Genomic DNA, 18463 nt, shown 5'->3' on the forward strand with positions numbered 1-18463 from the left:
CAAACACTAATGGGCCACCTGTGGGCTACTGGTTTTAAGCTCAGTTCATAAAACTGATGAAGGCGCACGTCTGGATAAACCTGCTAGGAATTAAACTATTGTTTTCTTATCATGGCATTAGTTGATTATATGATGTTTGACTATAGCTGTCTCGTATCATGTTCCAGTTCTCAATTGTCCAAGAGGTGTTGAATGTTTACTAACTTTAATTACAAATTTATTTGAGCCCCGGCCCCCCACCAAAAAGACGCCTCAAAAGAACAAGCTCGTATTCAAATAAGCGCCAACATCCAGGAACTGACCATTCATTTGTTTGGATTTTTTCTTATGATCCACCTTAAATGACTGATCCCACACAAGTCCCTCCCTCTCCGCCGCAGTTCTCCCAACCCTCGTACTGAATCTCTATCTGCCCTCTTTCGATTTCCAACCACGGCAACCAGTGATTGAGACGGTGTCTTTTTCGTTGCGCGCTGAAAGGTTGCGTTTATCCGCACTATTCCCGGCGGTTAAACAGGGGTAAGAGTAAGCAGTTCGCCCGCAACAAATAGAGCAGTTAACACATAGACAACAAGAGAGAAAGCAAAACAAAACTGGGATCTGTTGAGTTGCGCTCCGCCAAAGCGGAACATACCCCAGAACATCTTGTGATCATTTCCTCTTCTTTCTTGCCGGGAAAAGGTTGTTGGATTGGTTTCGAGCAGACGTGCTTCTTCTCAACGGGTTAGTTTATACTGGTGTGATCTAAGAAGTTTCCTACTGTTTATTTACATTTAGCCTATGCGCGGAGGTCAGATTTTATATGTAGGAAAAACGACGAATTCCATCCTACTGGTTGACGGGCACCAATTCTAAAGTTAGTTTACAGATGCAGAGTAAACAAACACGGTTTGAGAGCAGCTATCCGAAGAAAGACTTGTCTGTTTGTCCGTTCAAGCTTTCACTTACAGACATTCTTTAATCATTGGGAGTTTTGAGGAGAAAGGGCTTGTTTTGAAGCAAAAAGGAACGGGGGTTGTTTCTTCTGGATGCACTGAATGAACAGGAACGTCCCATGTGCGGCTTTCACTCTTCCTGACAGAAACAGCCCTCCAGCTCTAAGGAAGGTTTGTTATTTTTCCTGTTTTCTGGGTCTACCCATTTTCTTCCCTTTGTTTTTCTACCCACATGTGTGTGTGTGTGCGTGTCCCATTTGGTTTGTTGTAAATGTTCCTCTAAGCTAGTGCATTTGCTCACAAGAGAGAACTATCTTTTGCCAGTGCCCGTTGCAAATATTAATTTCTGCACTGCTTTTCAGTGAGCAATTTGAATGCGGAAGTAGTATTAGTTGTCGAGAATTTACCTTTAGAAATATTACACTTCCCCAACTGTGAAAATGAAAAATGATCTTGTTTTCGTTCGGTATTCCAATAACGCATATAACTGTGTGTTGCATGTCAGTGTTATGCTTATAAATTTTGATCGATCATAAATACGTGCTGCCGCATTTTAGTGCCATTTCACAATCGCTGCTGTCAAGTCAGAGGTGTCAGAGCAGTCACGCAACACCGAGGTGAGAACTGTCGAAAATTGATGTTGCTCACTTGGCTGCGGTGTCTTCCATTTTTACACTATAGACAATTTCACAAGTGTCTCTTTAATGGGTAAAAATAAACGGGTGCATTTCGAGTGAAGGGTGAACTGGCTTTTTTGCTGATTGATAAAAAGGTAATCAGTCGATCCCTCTGACGTCACCCCTTTGGGTAACGTCCACCTCGCCTCTCTCGCGCCTCTCTGGGTGTGTCCTCGCGCTACAAGCTTATACGATTATAAAACAAGTGACAAGAATTTTCATCATCAATGCGCAAGTTGTCTCTTAACCTCATATTCTTAAGCAATAAGGGATAAGAGGCAATGCTATATTGTGCAAATCCGTGTATATCCACTTTGCCTTAGACGTGACTATATTCGCAATATGACACAGCCTCGAGTGCCCTGGTGCTGTCATAAAACGGTTACTACATAAATAAACTATTAATTAAGGACACACATAATTTATTATTATTATTTTAAGTCAGAACATTAGGCTAAATGTCATCCATCTGTTAAATAATACAGGCCTAAGCTGCGTTTCAATTCGCTGGGTCGCTATGCAGTATTCACTGCTCCCTACTCACTGAACACGGGATATCTGTTGAAAGTCACTTCACTTGACAAAATTGAAGTCAAACACAGACAAAGCTTGAGTCCTGCAGATTAGGGGTTTCAAGATGACACGATATGCTCGTGTAAATGCATGCAAGATAACCTTACATCCACTTATATACATTTATAATACATCCACGTGTCTTCTTTTACATATGTGTTGTTACATATTTAAATCAAAATATTTTTCCAGAATAACCCCTATGTTAAATGACTGTTGCTGTTTAATATATATATATATATATATATATATATATATATATATATATATATATAAATAAATTGTGTTTTTTTTATTTATTTATTTATTTATTTTTTTTACATCATATTACGTAATAAAACATAATGGGCAAAAGGAATGACAAATCAAAGGCTAACGGAAGTGCTAAATCTTGGTAAACTGCACCGAAGTAGCCAGCTTGTGGAGGCAGCTTCACGCAAGGGCCCGCTCTGGGTGGGACATTTTAGACAAAGGACATTTATGCAGCCATAGGAGGCTGTACCAAATGGTATGCTGCACTGAGGCGGCTGTTTGCGGAGGCAGTTTCACGCAAGGGCCCGCTCCGGGTGGGAGGTTTTAGACAAAGGACATTTATGCAGCCATAGGAGGCTATAACAAATGGTATGCTGCACTGAGGCAGCTATTTGCGGAGGCAGCCTCACGCAAGGGTCCGCTCCAGGTGGAAAGTTTAGATGAAGGGACCTGTATACAGCCATAGTGAGCTGTACTGTAGGTATAATGGACCGAAGCAACAATCTTGCAGAGGCAGCCTCACGCAAGGTGCTGTCCAGGGACAGGGAAATATGGGTGATTGAAAATGGAAAAGCGGAGATGAGGGCTGTGTCTGTAATACCCATTATAGCTGCTGTAAAGCCAAGACAAAGGGGTGCATCTGTGGAGGGAATTGAAATGATTGTGTGCATACCTTTAAAAGGAAGCAAAAGTTTAGTTAGGAATACCTAACTTTATTACATTTGTACATACCTGTGAGGGAAAGAAAAAGGTTGGTTAGGAATACGTAACTTTAATGCATTAATACACGCACCTGAAAAGGAAACAAGGATTTGTTAAAATAGTAAAATACTGGAAATACTGCTGTGTCAGTTGAGTAGAAGAGGCTCCTGCGGGAGCAGAGTTTAGGCACTACTGTGGCAGTGGAGTAAAGTAAGTTGTTGAGAACGTGCAATACTAGATGTTCCTGTGGAAGCGGAGACAGGGTGCTGCTGTGGCAGTGTAGTAAGGTGGGCCTCCTGCGGGAGGCAGAGTTGTAGTACTACTGCGGCAGTAGAGTAGTTGAGACAGCGTAGTAAAGGTGCTCCACTTTGAGCTACAGAAATTTTTTAATTATGATATTGGGTAGAATCTCTGGAGAGAGTCGGAGTCTGAGTAATAATTACATGCATGTATATAGATATACACCCCTGTGTGCTAATTTTAGGAACAAAAATGTGAAATGCAGAATACAATTATCTGGGATTAAAAGAGCTGCAGCTCTGTACCAATCCCAATAAAGTTATACAAATACCTTACTTACCTGCTACTAAGTGTTACCGCCCCGACCACAAGCCCATACTGTATATGGTGAACTGGGCAAAATTACCAAATTGCATTAATAATTTAGAATAAATGTAATGTTATTAAACTAATGTAGAGAGCTTTATTGGGGTGCTTTTGTTTTGACCAGCATATGCAGAAAATGAACTGTATGCGGAAACTTGTGTGATGAAGCTTGAATTTCAAACGTTTGTGATAAAGCCCCGTTGTTTAGAAAGCTTCGTAATCCAATATTAATAAAATAATTAATAGTTTTAGTAACCCATAAAATACAAATCTCAACACTTTAATGATGCCAGAACGACTCTAATAAAGTGAAACAGCATTGCTGGATATAGGAAATTGTACTTTGATTTTATCTTGAATTAGAGCAGCAATCTACATTGTGCTGTTAAGTAAATATGGAAATTTTATGAGCAATGTCTACCACTAGGTGTCAGAGGGCACACGGCAATGGGTGGTACTTCCCTTTAAGGAGAACAGTGAAGACATATGAAGTCACTAAACACGTGATTTGACATGTGATAGGAGTGACCGGCAGAATGCAAAATGGATGTAATCAGATCCTTTACACTGAGTTACTTATGCATAATAACATGCATTAATATTTTAACCCGATTCTGTGATGGGGAGTACACTCAGGCATGCAAACACTGTGATTAACAAATCAACGTTTGTGAACCTAAACTCAGTCACCCCCTGGCGGAACGCACAATCACCTAACGTGATCACCTAATGGACTTTATGCACGGAACGTAGCCTACGTATTTCCAGTAAAATCTCAGAGAACAAACAGTCTTCCGGTATCGTATCCTGCTAACGCGAAAGTGTCGAATTGTAGCAAACTACTATTCTTTGTAAAATTAAGCGATTTATCACAACAAATATGATTTTTATTTAGTAAAAGTATAAACAAATTTCTCCGTAATGAGCTCCAAAAATGTAAATACATTCGGTCTGAAGCTTGCAGAACTGCCGTGCACTGCTATACAGTTGTGTAAGGCTTCCTCTGTGTGCAAAGTATTTACATCCAGCAATTGTACAGTGATTTACAAGTGAGAAATACAGCAACACAAGCGATTCGAGAGCACAAACTATCACTTGAAGAAGATGTGGGACAGTTGCTCCATTGCTCAGCTGAGGTTTTAAGACACCATCCACAGGGCAACGAAACACAGTACTGATTTTTTTTTAAATTATTATATTTTCCCCTAGTCAAAGCATGAGATTACACATTCACTACTGAGAAGAAGAAAAAAAAAACTTAGTTGAGGATTAATTCATTTTTATTCATATAATCTGTAATATTACACCACAATATTCATAAATAAAAGTAATGATACAGTTACACAATTGGTAACACTTTACAATAAAGTTATTTGTTAACATTAGTTAAAAACATTAGTTAATATGAATTAACAATGATACTTCTACAGCATTTATTAATCTTAGTAAATGTTAATTTCAACATACTAATAGATTTTAAAAATCAAAAGTTGTATATAACATTAGTTAATGCACTATGAACTGACATGAACTAATAATGAACAATTCTATTTTTATTAACTAATATTGACAAAGATTATTAAATACTGTAAAAATATATTCTTACATGTTTGATCATGATACCCAATACATTAATGCATGTTAACGAATGGAACCTTATTGTAAAGTGTTAACACACAATTTAATCTATATTTAGGCTATTGTGTCAAATTACTGCGTCAATTAACGTAAATTATACTGAAAGTGAAAATTATATTAAACTGCAAATAGAACACAATAAACTAATATTGACCACTATTATAAAAATTGTATGGTTAAAGTTCTTAAACTATGTTAAGAAATATATGATTGTTCACTCCAGCATTTTACGTGAACCTGGAGTATCGTCAATTGTCATATTATATTAACTTATATCACAGAGGGCTATACTTTATCTTGCAAAATTAATTAAAATAATTACATGTGTAATACAGTCGGAAACAGGGTCCTTGCTAAGCCAGTGCTTGTCTGTGGCTTGTGAATATTCACCCTCATTGTGGCTAATATAACTTAAAATGCATTTGGATGGAGCAACAGATTCGTGTCTCAATGTGTGATGGATATTGTCCAATGTCATCCGCAGAAACTTCTGTAAATAACGTATGTGAAAAGTCATGTTCCCCCCGAGTCATCTCGACAGCAATAATAAGCGTAGAAAGAAATAGTTTCTGGTGCTGTGCTGGAAGTAAGTGTGCGCCCTGAGGCAAAACATGGAAGTGACCATGCATAGAGTCCATTGATGCAGTATGAGGGATTAGATGAACAGATAATTAAGAACATTGATTGCAGAAGCCTGAAACCCCATCCATTACCAGCTGTATAGTATTGACGTCTTCTTGGGAATACAGCTTTAGGAACAATTTTAATGTGAGCAACAAAATAAAATTATGAGAATAAAAGCTCTGTGCTGCATACAGAAATGCAGGTAAAATGGTCTTGCTGGGAATTATAACTTTTGAAACAATAATGTGAGCAACAGCATAAAATAAAAAGAGCTGCAGGTCTGCACTGCTAACAGAAATGGAGGAGAAATGGACTTGTGATCTTTATTTGATGTACTTACGTGAGGAGTATCTCTGGAGCTGTGAGAGAGTGAGAGGGAGAGACAGCTGAAGCACAGAAATTAAGCTGAAAGGAGCCAACCAAGACGGGTTAGAATACAACAGTTAAAATGGACGCGGCCATTGCAGCAAAATATAAAAATAGAGGGCTGCTGCGGCAGCGACTGTTGAATAACGTGATTATTTGCGATGGAGGAACTTATCTGAAGAGGGCAATGCTTCACAGTAGAGTAGCATCCAAGTCTCTCACTGCATGGATCTGTCGCGGGTAAGTGGGTGGAGCCAGATGCCGGAAAGAATGTCGCTAGAGTGAGTTAAGCGGGGGCTTATATTCTCTGCAGCCAGCAGGTTGATTGGCAGATTAGATAAGCAAGCTCCTCCCTAACCTCAGTTTATGAACTTTATTTAGCCACACTACGTCAGTACTCTGATGGTTCACAATGACTGCTGGGTAAATTTTCCTCTCCACTTCCTGTGAAGTGATATATCATTGTACACTTATTCCTTTTGCTGTTTGGAGTGCCCTTGCAACTGAACATGTACTGTACACTCCCTTTGGATTTGAATCTCACAAAAGATGGCAGAGCATCTTGTGAAGTCCACTTCACAGGCCACTATAGGTTGACTGAAATGAACGTTTAGTCCTTGTCAGTAAACACTAAACAACGCTGCTAATTTGCTATGCAACAAAAAACATCAATCAGTGGTGGGTGCTGCACAGTGATACAAAAAGTAGCTCAGTGAAGATGTTATAGCTGTCTTTTATCGTGAATAAAGGGCGGTTATTGACCAATCAGCATCCAGGATCGGAACTATCTATTTTATCCAAACTTTTCCTGACCAACCACCGAACAACATCATGATGATTCTGATTGCCGCCTGGGTCTTCATTAGAAGCAGTTTAAAAACTACTAAAATAAGTGTTCCAGACATAGAACAACAACCATTTTAAGTGTTAGTTGGAGTAAAAATTTGTTTATGTTCAACTTATGCAGTCATTGGCTAGCATAATAACAACTCAAAGCAGTTTAAAATATCAACGTAACTTACCTTGGGAAATGGCTTTGTCATTTACCCACTCCTTAAACGCTGATGGGTGAGTTACTGTCAAAAGATGAGCTGTGTCCCGAATGACGCACTATGCAATTACATATACACCATGCCACGTTGTGTATGAATTTTCAAAAATGAATATCGTCCCAAATGGAAAAAAAATTTACTACACGGAAGCATTGGCCATTAAACAGCTGATAGAAGTGACGTTTCAAACGCATGCGACGTGTTGCAGTTAGCTTAAGTGCATTAGCCAACCTCTGTTCAACACAAATTTTTCAACTAATGTACATATTCACACTACGTGTGAATCTGCCAAGAACATTTGCTGATGTGATTGAAAACACCTAAGACCAGATAAGAAAAAACAGGTTTCCATTATAAATCGTGGAACACTTCCTCGTTCAGGAAAAAGGTGGATAATATGCATTATGTATGAAAAGTGCTCTGTTCTTGAGAATTTTTGACTCTTGGCCCTCACAAAGGACAAGTTATGCTGATTTTGTAGACTGAAACGCATACCATGTTTTTATTTTTTCTATTTAAAAAATCCAAAATGTAATATTGAAGATTTAGAGGGTTTAAGTGAGTGGCTGTTCTGTGAGAAGTTGCAGGAACTGCTTGCTGCAAAAGCCTGGCAATTGGTTTGTTTACTGTTTCACATTCACAAAGTCTCCTTGTGTGAAAAGCCACCGTATTGTTTTATGGCCCGCAGGGGATGTTCACGAGCTAATCTTCTGCTGGTGAGGATAATTTATTTTGTGGAAAATGTATGAGCAATGTTTAGTATGGCCACAAAATAATCAGTGGAGAAAGGTCAGTCATTATGAAATATGCTGTGATAATTTTTGCTTATCCCAGCAGATCCTCAATAATCCAAGAGAATCCAACCCATGACTGAAGGACTGTTGTTAACCAAATGAGAATGACTGTAACTCAGAGATCACTGTATCATTCGATAGATTTGCAAACAATAAACTCTTAGGCATGGAGTGATGTATATTCAAAGAAAGTCAATGTTTTAGGATAATATTTTAGTAATTGTGAAGAACTAGCTAGACTGGACATCAGTGTGTTTAGGGTAACCAACTATCACAGCTGATACATGTGTGTGTATGCATGCATATACACCGATCAGCCACAACATTAAAACCACCGTGTAGGTCCCCCTCGTGCCGCCAAAACAGCTCTGACCCGTCGAGGCATGGACTCCACAAGACCTCTGAAGGTGTCCTGTGGTATCTGGCACCAAGACGTTGACAGCAGATCCTTTAAGTCCTGTAAGTTGTGAGGTGGGGCCTCCATGGATCGGACTTGTTGGTCCAGCACATCCCATAGATGCTCAATTGGATTGAGATCTGGGGAATTTGGAGGCCAAGTCAACACCATGAACTCTTTATCATGTTCCTCAAACCATTCTTGAACAATTTTTGCAGTGTGGCAGGGCACATTATCCTGATGAAAGAGGCCACTGCTATCAGGGAATTTCATTGCCATGAAGGGGTGTACGTTGTCTACAACAATCTTTAGGTAGGTGGAACGTGTCAAAGTAACATCCACATGAATGACAGGACCCAAGGTTTCCCAGAACATTGCCCAGAGTATCAAACTGCCTCCGCCAGCCTGCCTTCTTCCCATAGTGCATCTTGCTGCCATCTCTTCCCCAGGTAAATGACACACACGCATCCGGCCGTCCACATGATCTAAAAGAAAACATCTTTCATCAGACCAGGCCACCTTCTTCCATTGCTCCATGGTCCAGTTCTGAAACTCACGTGTACTGTAGGCGCTTTCGGCAGTGGACAGGGGTCAGCATGGGCACTCTGACCGGTCTCCGGCTACACAGCCTCATGCGCAGCAAGCTGTTATGCACTGTACTGTGTGTTCTTACACCTTTCTATCTTGGCCAGCATTACGTTTTTCAGCAATTTGTGCTACAGAAGCTCCTCTGTGGGATCAGACCAGACATGCTAGCCTTCGCTTCCCACGCGCATCAGTGAGCCTTGAGCACCCATGACCCTGTTGCCGGTTCACCGGTTGTACTTCCTTGGACCACTTTTGGTAGGTACTAACCACTGCATACTGGGAACACCCCACAAGACCTGCTATTTTGGAGATGCTCTGACCCAGTCATCTAGCCATCACAATTTGGCCCTTGTCAAAGTCGTTCAGATCCTTACGCTTGCCCATCTTTCCAGCTTCCAACACAAGAAATTCAAGGACTGACTGTTCACATGCTGCCTAATATATTCCACCCATTGACAGATGTCATTGTAACGAGATAATAAATGTTATTCACTTCACCTGTCAGTGGTTTTAATGTTGTGGCTGATCAGATCAGTGTATGTATGTGTGTGGGTGTGCTTGTGCGTGTTTTAAACTTTACACAACCTTTTGGGTGGGGAGGAGATGTTTGGAGCTGTTGAGAACTTTTATTCTCCAGTGATTATTTTAGCCAACTGATGCAATTTATTGTTGTACATATCAAGCTGTTTACCCTGCAGAGCATCTGTTCTCTCTAATTAAGGGAGAGTTGTACTGTTGTTCAGTTCCCTCCTTAGACATCATCATGGGTAAGATGAGCCTGTAGCTTCCAGTACCATGATTCAGATCTCCATGGTATGACGACTGGCTATAAATGAGATCTCTTGTAGCTATGTACTAGCTCAGACTGTTTTTTTGAAAACACACCTAGAGGTGCTTAATGAGCTGTACGGGATTGTTTAGCATGAAACAGTGTGGGGGATGTACCTGTTGAATTGGGCTGACATAGAAAATATTGCCTTCGTTAGTGGAAGAGGCTCCAATGTGTTGTATCATTAAGGTAAAATTTGGGCATACTAGGTTCAGTCTCATGAAAACATATACATTTAACATTTCACCCCATATCCCCCTTCCCCTATTTCTTATTATTGTAATGCACACAATCCAGATGTTTTACTTTTTCAGTTTTATTTTGTAGCCTTATTCCCATTATTCTCAATGGTGATTCTTATTAGATTCTCATTACTGTAACATAGCAATTTTTCTACTGAACATTTTTTTTTTGTTTTTAAATGAGCAGAATAGGTAAATTACACACCCAAAAATGAGACACAAACCTAATTTTTTTATTCCTATTTTTGATATCGATATCCTTAAAGTGAGGCACTATCCACAGCTGTGATCTTGAAAAGACAGACTGTGATATTCATTAAAACATCTCTTTTTGTGTTCCGCATTAGAAAGTCATGCGGGTTTGAATTTGATTTATTTTTGGGTGAACTATTCCTTTAAATCATTCTTAAGTGTGATACAACAAGTATGACCATGATATATAAATACTTGAAAGTGTAGATTAGTAAGATTGTTTTGTAATATGGTAATGATAATTGGAGGGGGGATGTGCTTAATTGTCAAGGATAATGTGACAATGCAAAAAATCGTAAATCGACCTAAAGCCAAAAAAAAAAAAAAAAGAAAGAAAAAGAGCAAAGTCTGTGTAATAATATTATTGTATTATTTGTTTGATGTGATTTTGTCATGTGATGTGTTCTTTACAGGTTTTGTGAGATTCACCCTCTAATTTCTACCAAAGTCTTTCTAGCAAGTCAGTCCACTGTCAGCCATCTTTGGAATGCTCCCTGAAAGAGATTTCCAGTCATGACAGTGCAGCTCCTATTTACTTGAATGGGGGAACACTGAAATCTCCAAAATGGATGATCAAGATTACGATCAAAGAACATATTTCAAATCAGCAGTAAAATCTGACAATGCTGTTATCATAAATTGTGCGTAATTACCTCATATTACGGCAAAAATACAATTTTCCCATCTTGTATAACTAATTTGCATGCACGTTCTCAAGTTGATTGACAGGTGATGACTGTATCTAAAAGGTGATTGGCTCTTTTACCTGTAAGGCAGGACCTCCTTTCTACATCCGTTAACCGTTGGGCGCTTAGAGCTCCTTGGTTGGGCGTTCAAATTTCTCCCATTAATTTTAATAGAAGTGACCCATCTCTGCTAAATAGTCTCTGCTTCTACTGAATTAAAAAGCAGGTTGACAAATATCTCTTGACAGAATGGCATGGAAAGAACCATATTGTCACCATTGCTTTATTCTTTGTCATTTCTGAACTGGCCAGGCTGACACAGAATTGTATGTTAGCAATGGTAGTTAAGAATTGTGTCCTTCTATTACACATTAACGGTAACAAAAATTGTTTCCTGCATGCTACTTTTGCGTCCTCTGCCAGCAATGCGTTACACAGATTTGTTTCATTGTTTGCCCTGTAGTTTGCTGTTATTTAGGACATTAGCACCACTAAAGAGAAGAACATTTGTACCAGGGTTAAGTGTGGCAGTGTAATGATTACAGAGGTCAGGTGATTCTTAGCATTGCATGTTGTTTTCCTCTCCCCTGTCAGATGCTGTGGCGTGCGTGCTCGGGTTTGTTGGAAGAGGAGTGCAACATGCCAGACAAGTCATATTGGCTCAGCTTGGGTGAAATGGTGATTGTGCAACAAAATGCATAAGTCATTTTGTATTAGTGGTGGAGTTCTGTGAGTGTAGATTTGTGTGTGTATGTGAAGTTGCCCGGCATGCAGTGCCAGAAGGGAGATCACTTGTGACAGAGATAAAGAGAGGGGCCTCCCAGTAACAGATGCTCATACACGTTTGGCTGGAATATATATATATATATATATATATATATATATATATATATATATATATATATATATATATATATTGTGCGTTACAATCGCAACTTGTGTTGTTATCAGTTTGTGGAGTATGGTGCCCCCCAAATCACCCACTTGAAAATAAGTTGTGTTCTAAAGATGTGCTCTCTTGCATTTCTTGTTTTTTTCTGTCTTCTTTATTTCTCTTGCCTTCATTCACTCGCTCCATTACATTCATTCCTTCCCTTTTCTTCTCTGTCTCTTTTTTATCTTTCACCCTCCCACTTCTGTGTGATGTTTGACGAAATACTGAGGGTGTGTTTGTGTATGGCCATGTTTGAGTTTGTGTGATTGTTGGTTATCAGTTTAGGTTGGTTATCAGTGTAATGCAGCAACATTAGCTAGAAAGCTGCCCAAAGTTGATACCCAAATAAACATACATGAACGAAACCATTACTAAGTACCTGTGGGTTTTCATAGTGGATCAATTTGTTCCTTTTTGGAATGTAATCTCGCTACATCGTATTGGCTGAAGTAGCGATGTAGGGTGTCTGAGTGATGCTATATTACATAGTACTGTGGTTGTTTTACTACTAAAACAAAGTATGTCTCATCAAATCAGCAGTGAGTCCTCACCTTTTCGGAAGCCAATCAATCAACAACATCATGTAAAATCTCTTAAGCTTGAACCTTCTCAAAAAAGTCAAAACATTGCATTTAAATGATAATACAGATTGATTAGGTCCTACTTTTTTATATTGATGCTGCGGGTTGATTAAATATAATTTAAAATTAATATATATATATATATATATATATATTTGACGTATTAACACATTGAGTCATTTTTAAGGAAAGAAAAATATTACTGCATTTGTAAGTGTGAACATGGAAATTGCGAGTTTTAGTAGTTTAGTCAGTAGTTTTACCTGGCGCCAAATTGAAACACTGGGCTTCTCGCTTGCTTTCCGTTCGGATCATTATCTGGCGGTTCACTGACAAAGCTATAACTTTATGTGACAAAAGAGAGACTCCAGTCTGCTCAAAAATTCAAAAAGATAAATGGAAGGTGCTGTTTGGTAGGGAACATTTTTCAAATGATCAAGAATTGGTTCCAAGGCACTCTTCAGTCCTTAATTAAAACCGCCTTTATTAAGTTGGCTATTTCATATTAGAAACCATTTAAAAACTGTCAACAGTAAAAAAAGGAGAACTGTGGATTGGAAACCCACATGTATTGGTGCAACTGCCTTCTTCAGGGTACTATAACTTTATTATAACTTAATTTAAAATTCGTATTATAATTTTTATAATTTTATTTATATTTTTCTTTGAATACTCAGATGAGTCTTCTAATAGTGTCTTCTGGTTTGGGTTTAAAAGATCGTTTTCAGTGTTGAAACCTGTTGTAAGCCATTGTGCTTTATCAGATGTTTAGGGGCTGTTCAGACAGAATGTGTTCTTGAGCTAAAAAAGTTCAATGCAGCACAACAAATAGAGAACAGGACACAGGGGTCTCAAGGCATGTTTCTAAAGTTAAAGTTCTTTTTAACTTGACATGGTGTAAGGATGTTTTCACACTTGAGGCTCCTTTAAGTGGACCAAAAAGTGGATAGAGTAAAAGGATCCAGTTCTCTTTGCATTCACACTGTTTGTGACCTTGAAAGTGGGCTCAGATCTCTTTTTGGTCCACTTTACCTGTTACGGCAGTCCATTTTGCATTCACACTTTGTCGTTTGTGGAACCCAGCCCTCTTGAAAAATATAATAGTGATTGTAATAATAATTATTATAGGCTATATTTAATGTTAAGAGTACAATTAGCTCTGCATATTAAATTATGAGATTAATTAAAGATGTTTAATGCTCTTGAAAAGAGTAAGTTGCATGATTTCAGGTGTCTGTTCAACAAAACTTATTTTATTGATTTTTGCTATCAATGTAATATATTATTACATATAACATTTTGCTTTATACAGTAAGAGAGAAAACTAATGCAGTAGCACTGAATGCAGTGTATTTCTTTTTTTTTTTAAATAAAAAAATCAATATATAATCATGGTACTGTATATTAGTCATAATAACAATAAACAATAATATTGATCACAATTAATATTTGATCAACTGACTTCATCAGGTTATTTCCATTCATAGAATACAATAGTAATATATTCTTGTCTTAATTTCTTAAATTTCATGCAGCTTTTCAAGGCATCCGGTTAAACCCTCAAATATTCATTTGCACAGTACACTGACAAAAAATCTTTTAATTTGGTTTGTGTAGTTTACAATAGTTTTAATATGCTTCCCACTCTGTCATCTCCATAGAAACAGATAATATGCTCATTGCATGAGTGTTGTCTTTTCCTGAGTATGAGAACCTGTCATGTTTAGCATTATGTGAATGGGAAAAATCAAGTGAGCCCGGAGCACTTTTTGTTTATAATGCACTTTATTAGTTAACCGAACTGCAGGCTGCAAGCGAACAGCCTCCTGAGATTAATTTTGTGCTCAGTCCCCTGAAATGAACCAAGTTTGACAACACCTGAAAAGCAGGAGGCTCTTGTGCGAGATGCTGAAAAAACAGCAAGATGGTCTAAATGGTTAAAGACGTTAGTCTAGTGCATTTTTACATAAAACAACATTTGAAAAACAGCACAGATGGATGCGAAAATGTATTCCGTGTGAACGGAATAATTTATTATTTAACCACATACCATTGGAAAACTGCGGTAAGAGCAAAAACAGCCAAACAAGTTTGAAGGACCCAGTTTAAACTCCAAACTAGTAGTGCCCGCCAGGGTAGTATACAGGGCTATAATGTTCTAGGACCTGTGCTGTTTCTCAAAATTCAGTGAGTTAGCTGGTCTGAGCTCAGTGAGACAGAGCGGCTTTCCTGGCTTTATCAGAATGATAGCACGGCTCCTCCAGCCCACACAGCAATGGCAGTTACATAACGATCACTAATGTGTCCCACTGCAACTGTTCGAGTCAATCGACAGGTCCCACATTCAACCTCCACTGCTGGCCTTGTACTATGGGCAATGGTGGGCGGCATAGTCAATAACGCAAGCCTGGGCGGAAGATTGTATGGTGAAAAAAAAGCGAACATGAAAACAATGACAAAGCTTTGTAGAGAAAATTCCCAGTGAGGGTGGCTCATAGAGATTGTTCAACGTGTCATATTGAATTGGATTTTGCCTCATGTTCCAATTAATGGTACATTTTAAAATGAGAGTGTCCTACTTGAACGTGGTAGTTACAGGCAGAGGTTTGCCATCAGACAGCCATCTGTACAAACAGCCACAGATGAGCAAGAACTCGAGAGCCTCGGAGGTGACACTCTTCAAGAGTAAACGAAAAACAAAACTTAGCAGCCCAAAACTGATATGAGAATTATCATAGCTTGTTCTTAGATATTCTTGGCCTATATTTCCTCACTGCAAAAAATTATTTTCAAGGTAAGTATTTTTCTCTTGTTTTCTAAGAAAAATATCTTTTAAAACAAGATGAATTTATTTGAGAAGCGAAACTGCGTAAGATATTAAGACTTGTTCCCAGTTCCACAGCTTCCTATACGCATATTACGCAGACTGCGTAGGGCACCGTCTTACCCTAGGGGTGCACCAGAAACTCCACCGCCTGCCCTTACTCACGTTATACGATCACCTCACTCTCGCACTTTCACCTTGTACTAGCACCACACCTTGCAAATTTCACACAGCGCCTTGGCATTCTAGCTGTCAGTTTGTCCAGATACTCAGGTGACATTTCATCCCACGCTTCCTGTAGCACTTGCCATAGATGTGGCTGTCTTGTCGGGCACTTCTCACGCACCTTACAGTCTAGCTGATCCCACAAAAGCTCAGTGGGGTTAAGATCCATAACAGTCTTTTCCAATTATCTGTTTTCAATAGTTTTCTTTTAGATTTTCTGTTTCAAAAGTGGCTTTTTCTTTGCAATTCTTCCCATAAGGCCTGCACCCCTGAGTCTTCTCTTTACTGTTGTACATGAAACTGGTGTTGAGTGGGTAGAATTCAATGAAGCTGTCAGCTGAGGACATGTGAGATGTCTATTTCTCAAACTAGAGACTCTGATGTACTTATCCTCTTGTTTAGTTGTACATCTGGTCTTCCACATCTCTTTCTGTCCTTGTTAGAGCCAGTTGTCCTTTGTCTTTGAAGACTGTAGTGTACACATTTGTATGAAATCTTCAGTTTTTTGGCAATTTCAAGCATTGTATAGAGTTCATTCCTAAAACAATGATTGACTGACGAGTTTCTAGAGAAAGCTGTTTCTTTTTTGCCATTTTTGATCTAATATTACCTTAAGAAATGCCAGTCTATTGCATACTGTGGCAACTCAAAAACAAACACAAATACAATGTTAAGCTTCATTTAACAAACCAAATAAATTTCAGCAGTGTTTGATATAATGGCAAGTGTTTTTCTATTACCAAATTAGCAATTTAGCATGATTACTCAAGGATAAGATGTTGGAGTGATGGCTGCTGGAAATGGGGCCTGTCAAGATTTGATCAGAAATGACTTCAAATAGTTATGGTGCTGTTTTTTACACCAGTAATGTCATGACTATACTTTGTGATCAGTTGAATGCCACTTTGGTGAATTAAAGTACCAATTTCCTTCCCAAACATCAAAATCTGTACATTATTCCAAACTTTTTGTCGCCAGAGAATATATCTTGAAGTTAGCTTATACATGTTTGAAACAAGAAAAACTGTTTTTCAATGGGGTAAGAAAAATAAGCTTAGTTCAAGATTGATATAACCATTTGTTTTTACCCCTTTTGCAAACAGTTTTATGTGTTTTTGTTTCAAGCACGTATAAGCATGTATAAGCTTAATTCAAGTCTTAATATCTTACACAGTAAATTAATCTTGTTTAAAGGACATTTAGACATTTAAAGTATATTTTTATAGGAAAACAAGACAAAAATACTTGCCTTGAACAAACAGACAACAGTAAAATCATAAACCTGGATTAATTAACTGTGACAAACTCAATTTCTTAAGAATTAACTACCTCATCAGCCCTTTAATCTCACCGAGGAATCTGTCTTTCTGGCCTTTTCTGACCAACACTTTTTTTCCCCTTCAGCTGAAAGATGAAAGCTATCAGATACACTTGCAAGGGATTGAAAGTGAGTTGTGAATAAGGAGAAGAAACGTGAGGTGAAAGGGATCAATGTCTCAGATGGTATGACAGACCCATTTAACTGATACTGTCAGATTCTTAATTAAATGTTTTGGGAGACAAGGCTGAGGGAGCTCTCAATTAATGAATAGACTGAGTGTCTTTGGAATAAACAATCACATAGGTTGGCTACAGCACATAACATCCCATATTAGCCCTTTGACTTGTAAATTTACATCAGGGAAATATGAAAGGTTCTTGGCAATTTACCCTGTGCTGGGATATCCATGCTCATCATTTGGTGATGCATTAAGCATATCATCAATACAGAGTGCAACAGTAGGGTTTCAGATGTAAAAATCCCATTCATTTTTTATTTTATTTTATTTATTGTTTTATAGAGGAAAGGATTTTTTAGTAATGATGTTTAAACATGTTTTAATACAGACCTATGAGCTCTGACATAAGAGATAGTATATGCTTCTTTAGAATCCAAATATCAGTGTGTTTTTAACATTTTAACATAAAACAAAATGTGTTTAATTTCTGAATTACCTGTAAAGAACTGTACTATCCATAATCCTAAAGAAGTATACTCAAAAATATTTTAGCCATTTTTGGATTTACGCATTTCAATTTCATAACAAAATTTCATCAAATTGAAATTGTGTAATGTTTAAAAAAGAATTAATAAAACGTAAAACATTTTTTTATTTCTTTATTTTATTAAAGAATACTCAGTTCAATTTGATAGAATTTTGTTATAAATTGAAATGCATAAATCTTAAAATTATTTTTTTGAGTACACCTGAGCATCAGAGAAGTCACTGTTACCACAGAAACGGGAATCACAGCAAAAAAACAGATGACGTCATCAAGTCAGCCTCCCTACACTCTCAAACCACTTATATATTTGTATATGTTTGAATTTTTATATAATATGTTTTACATTGTAATGTCGTTTCTGATTTTATTACATTACATCAATGCTTCATAGAATGAGTAGTGCATTGCCTCAAAAGATGTTAAGGACAAGGCTTATATATGTCCACATACTCATTGCAGCTAAATATGGTTGTCAGTTCACCTTTATTTTGCTTAATCCTGTTGCTATGGTTATCACTTGTCAGTCATTGTAATTGCGGGAGTGACTAAATTTTAATTTCATGTGTGTATGGAATACAGTAGAGGATTCACTCCTGCACATAAATGCGGTTGTCACTCCCGAAACTTTGTAGTGTATGTG

At 38.0% G+C, this 18463-nt stretch overlaps 1 protein-coding gene across 8 annotated transcripts in view; it reads left to right on the forward strand.

The window, feature by feature from the left end:
* The first annotated feature begins 412 nt into the window (after positions 1–412).
* The window catches only part of LOC127427794 (plasma membrane calcium-transporting ATPase 3-like), a 124758-nt gene continuing 106707 nt past the window's right edge, over positions 413–18463 (forward strand). For 3 of the 8 annotated variants that reach the window (XM_051675576.1, XM_051675570.1, XM_051675573.1), the window contains exon 1: positions 414–1106. The gene's annotated coding sequence lies outside the window, so the exon portion shown is untranslated. Of the gene's footprint in view, positions 1107–18463 lie in introns of all 8 variants that reach the window. The other 5 variants (XM_051675574.1, XM_051675575.1, XR_007894976.1 and 2 more) reach the window with 4 other exon arrangements.

Source organism: Myxocyprinus asiaticus, chromosome 37 (genome assembly GCF_019703515.2).
Source record: "Myxocyprinus asiaticus isolate MX2 ecotype Aquarium Trade chromosome 37, UBuf_Myxa_2, whole genome shotgun sequence".
Taxonomy (NCBI): domain Eukaryota; kingdom Metazoa; phylum Chordata; class Actinopteri; order Cypriniformes; family Catostomidae; genus Myxocyprinus; species Myxocyprinus asiaticus.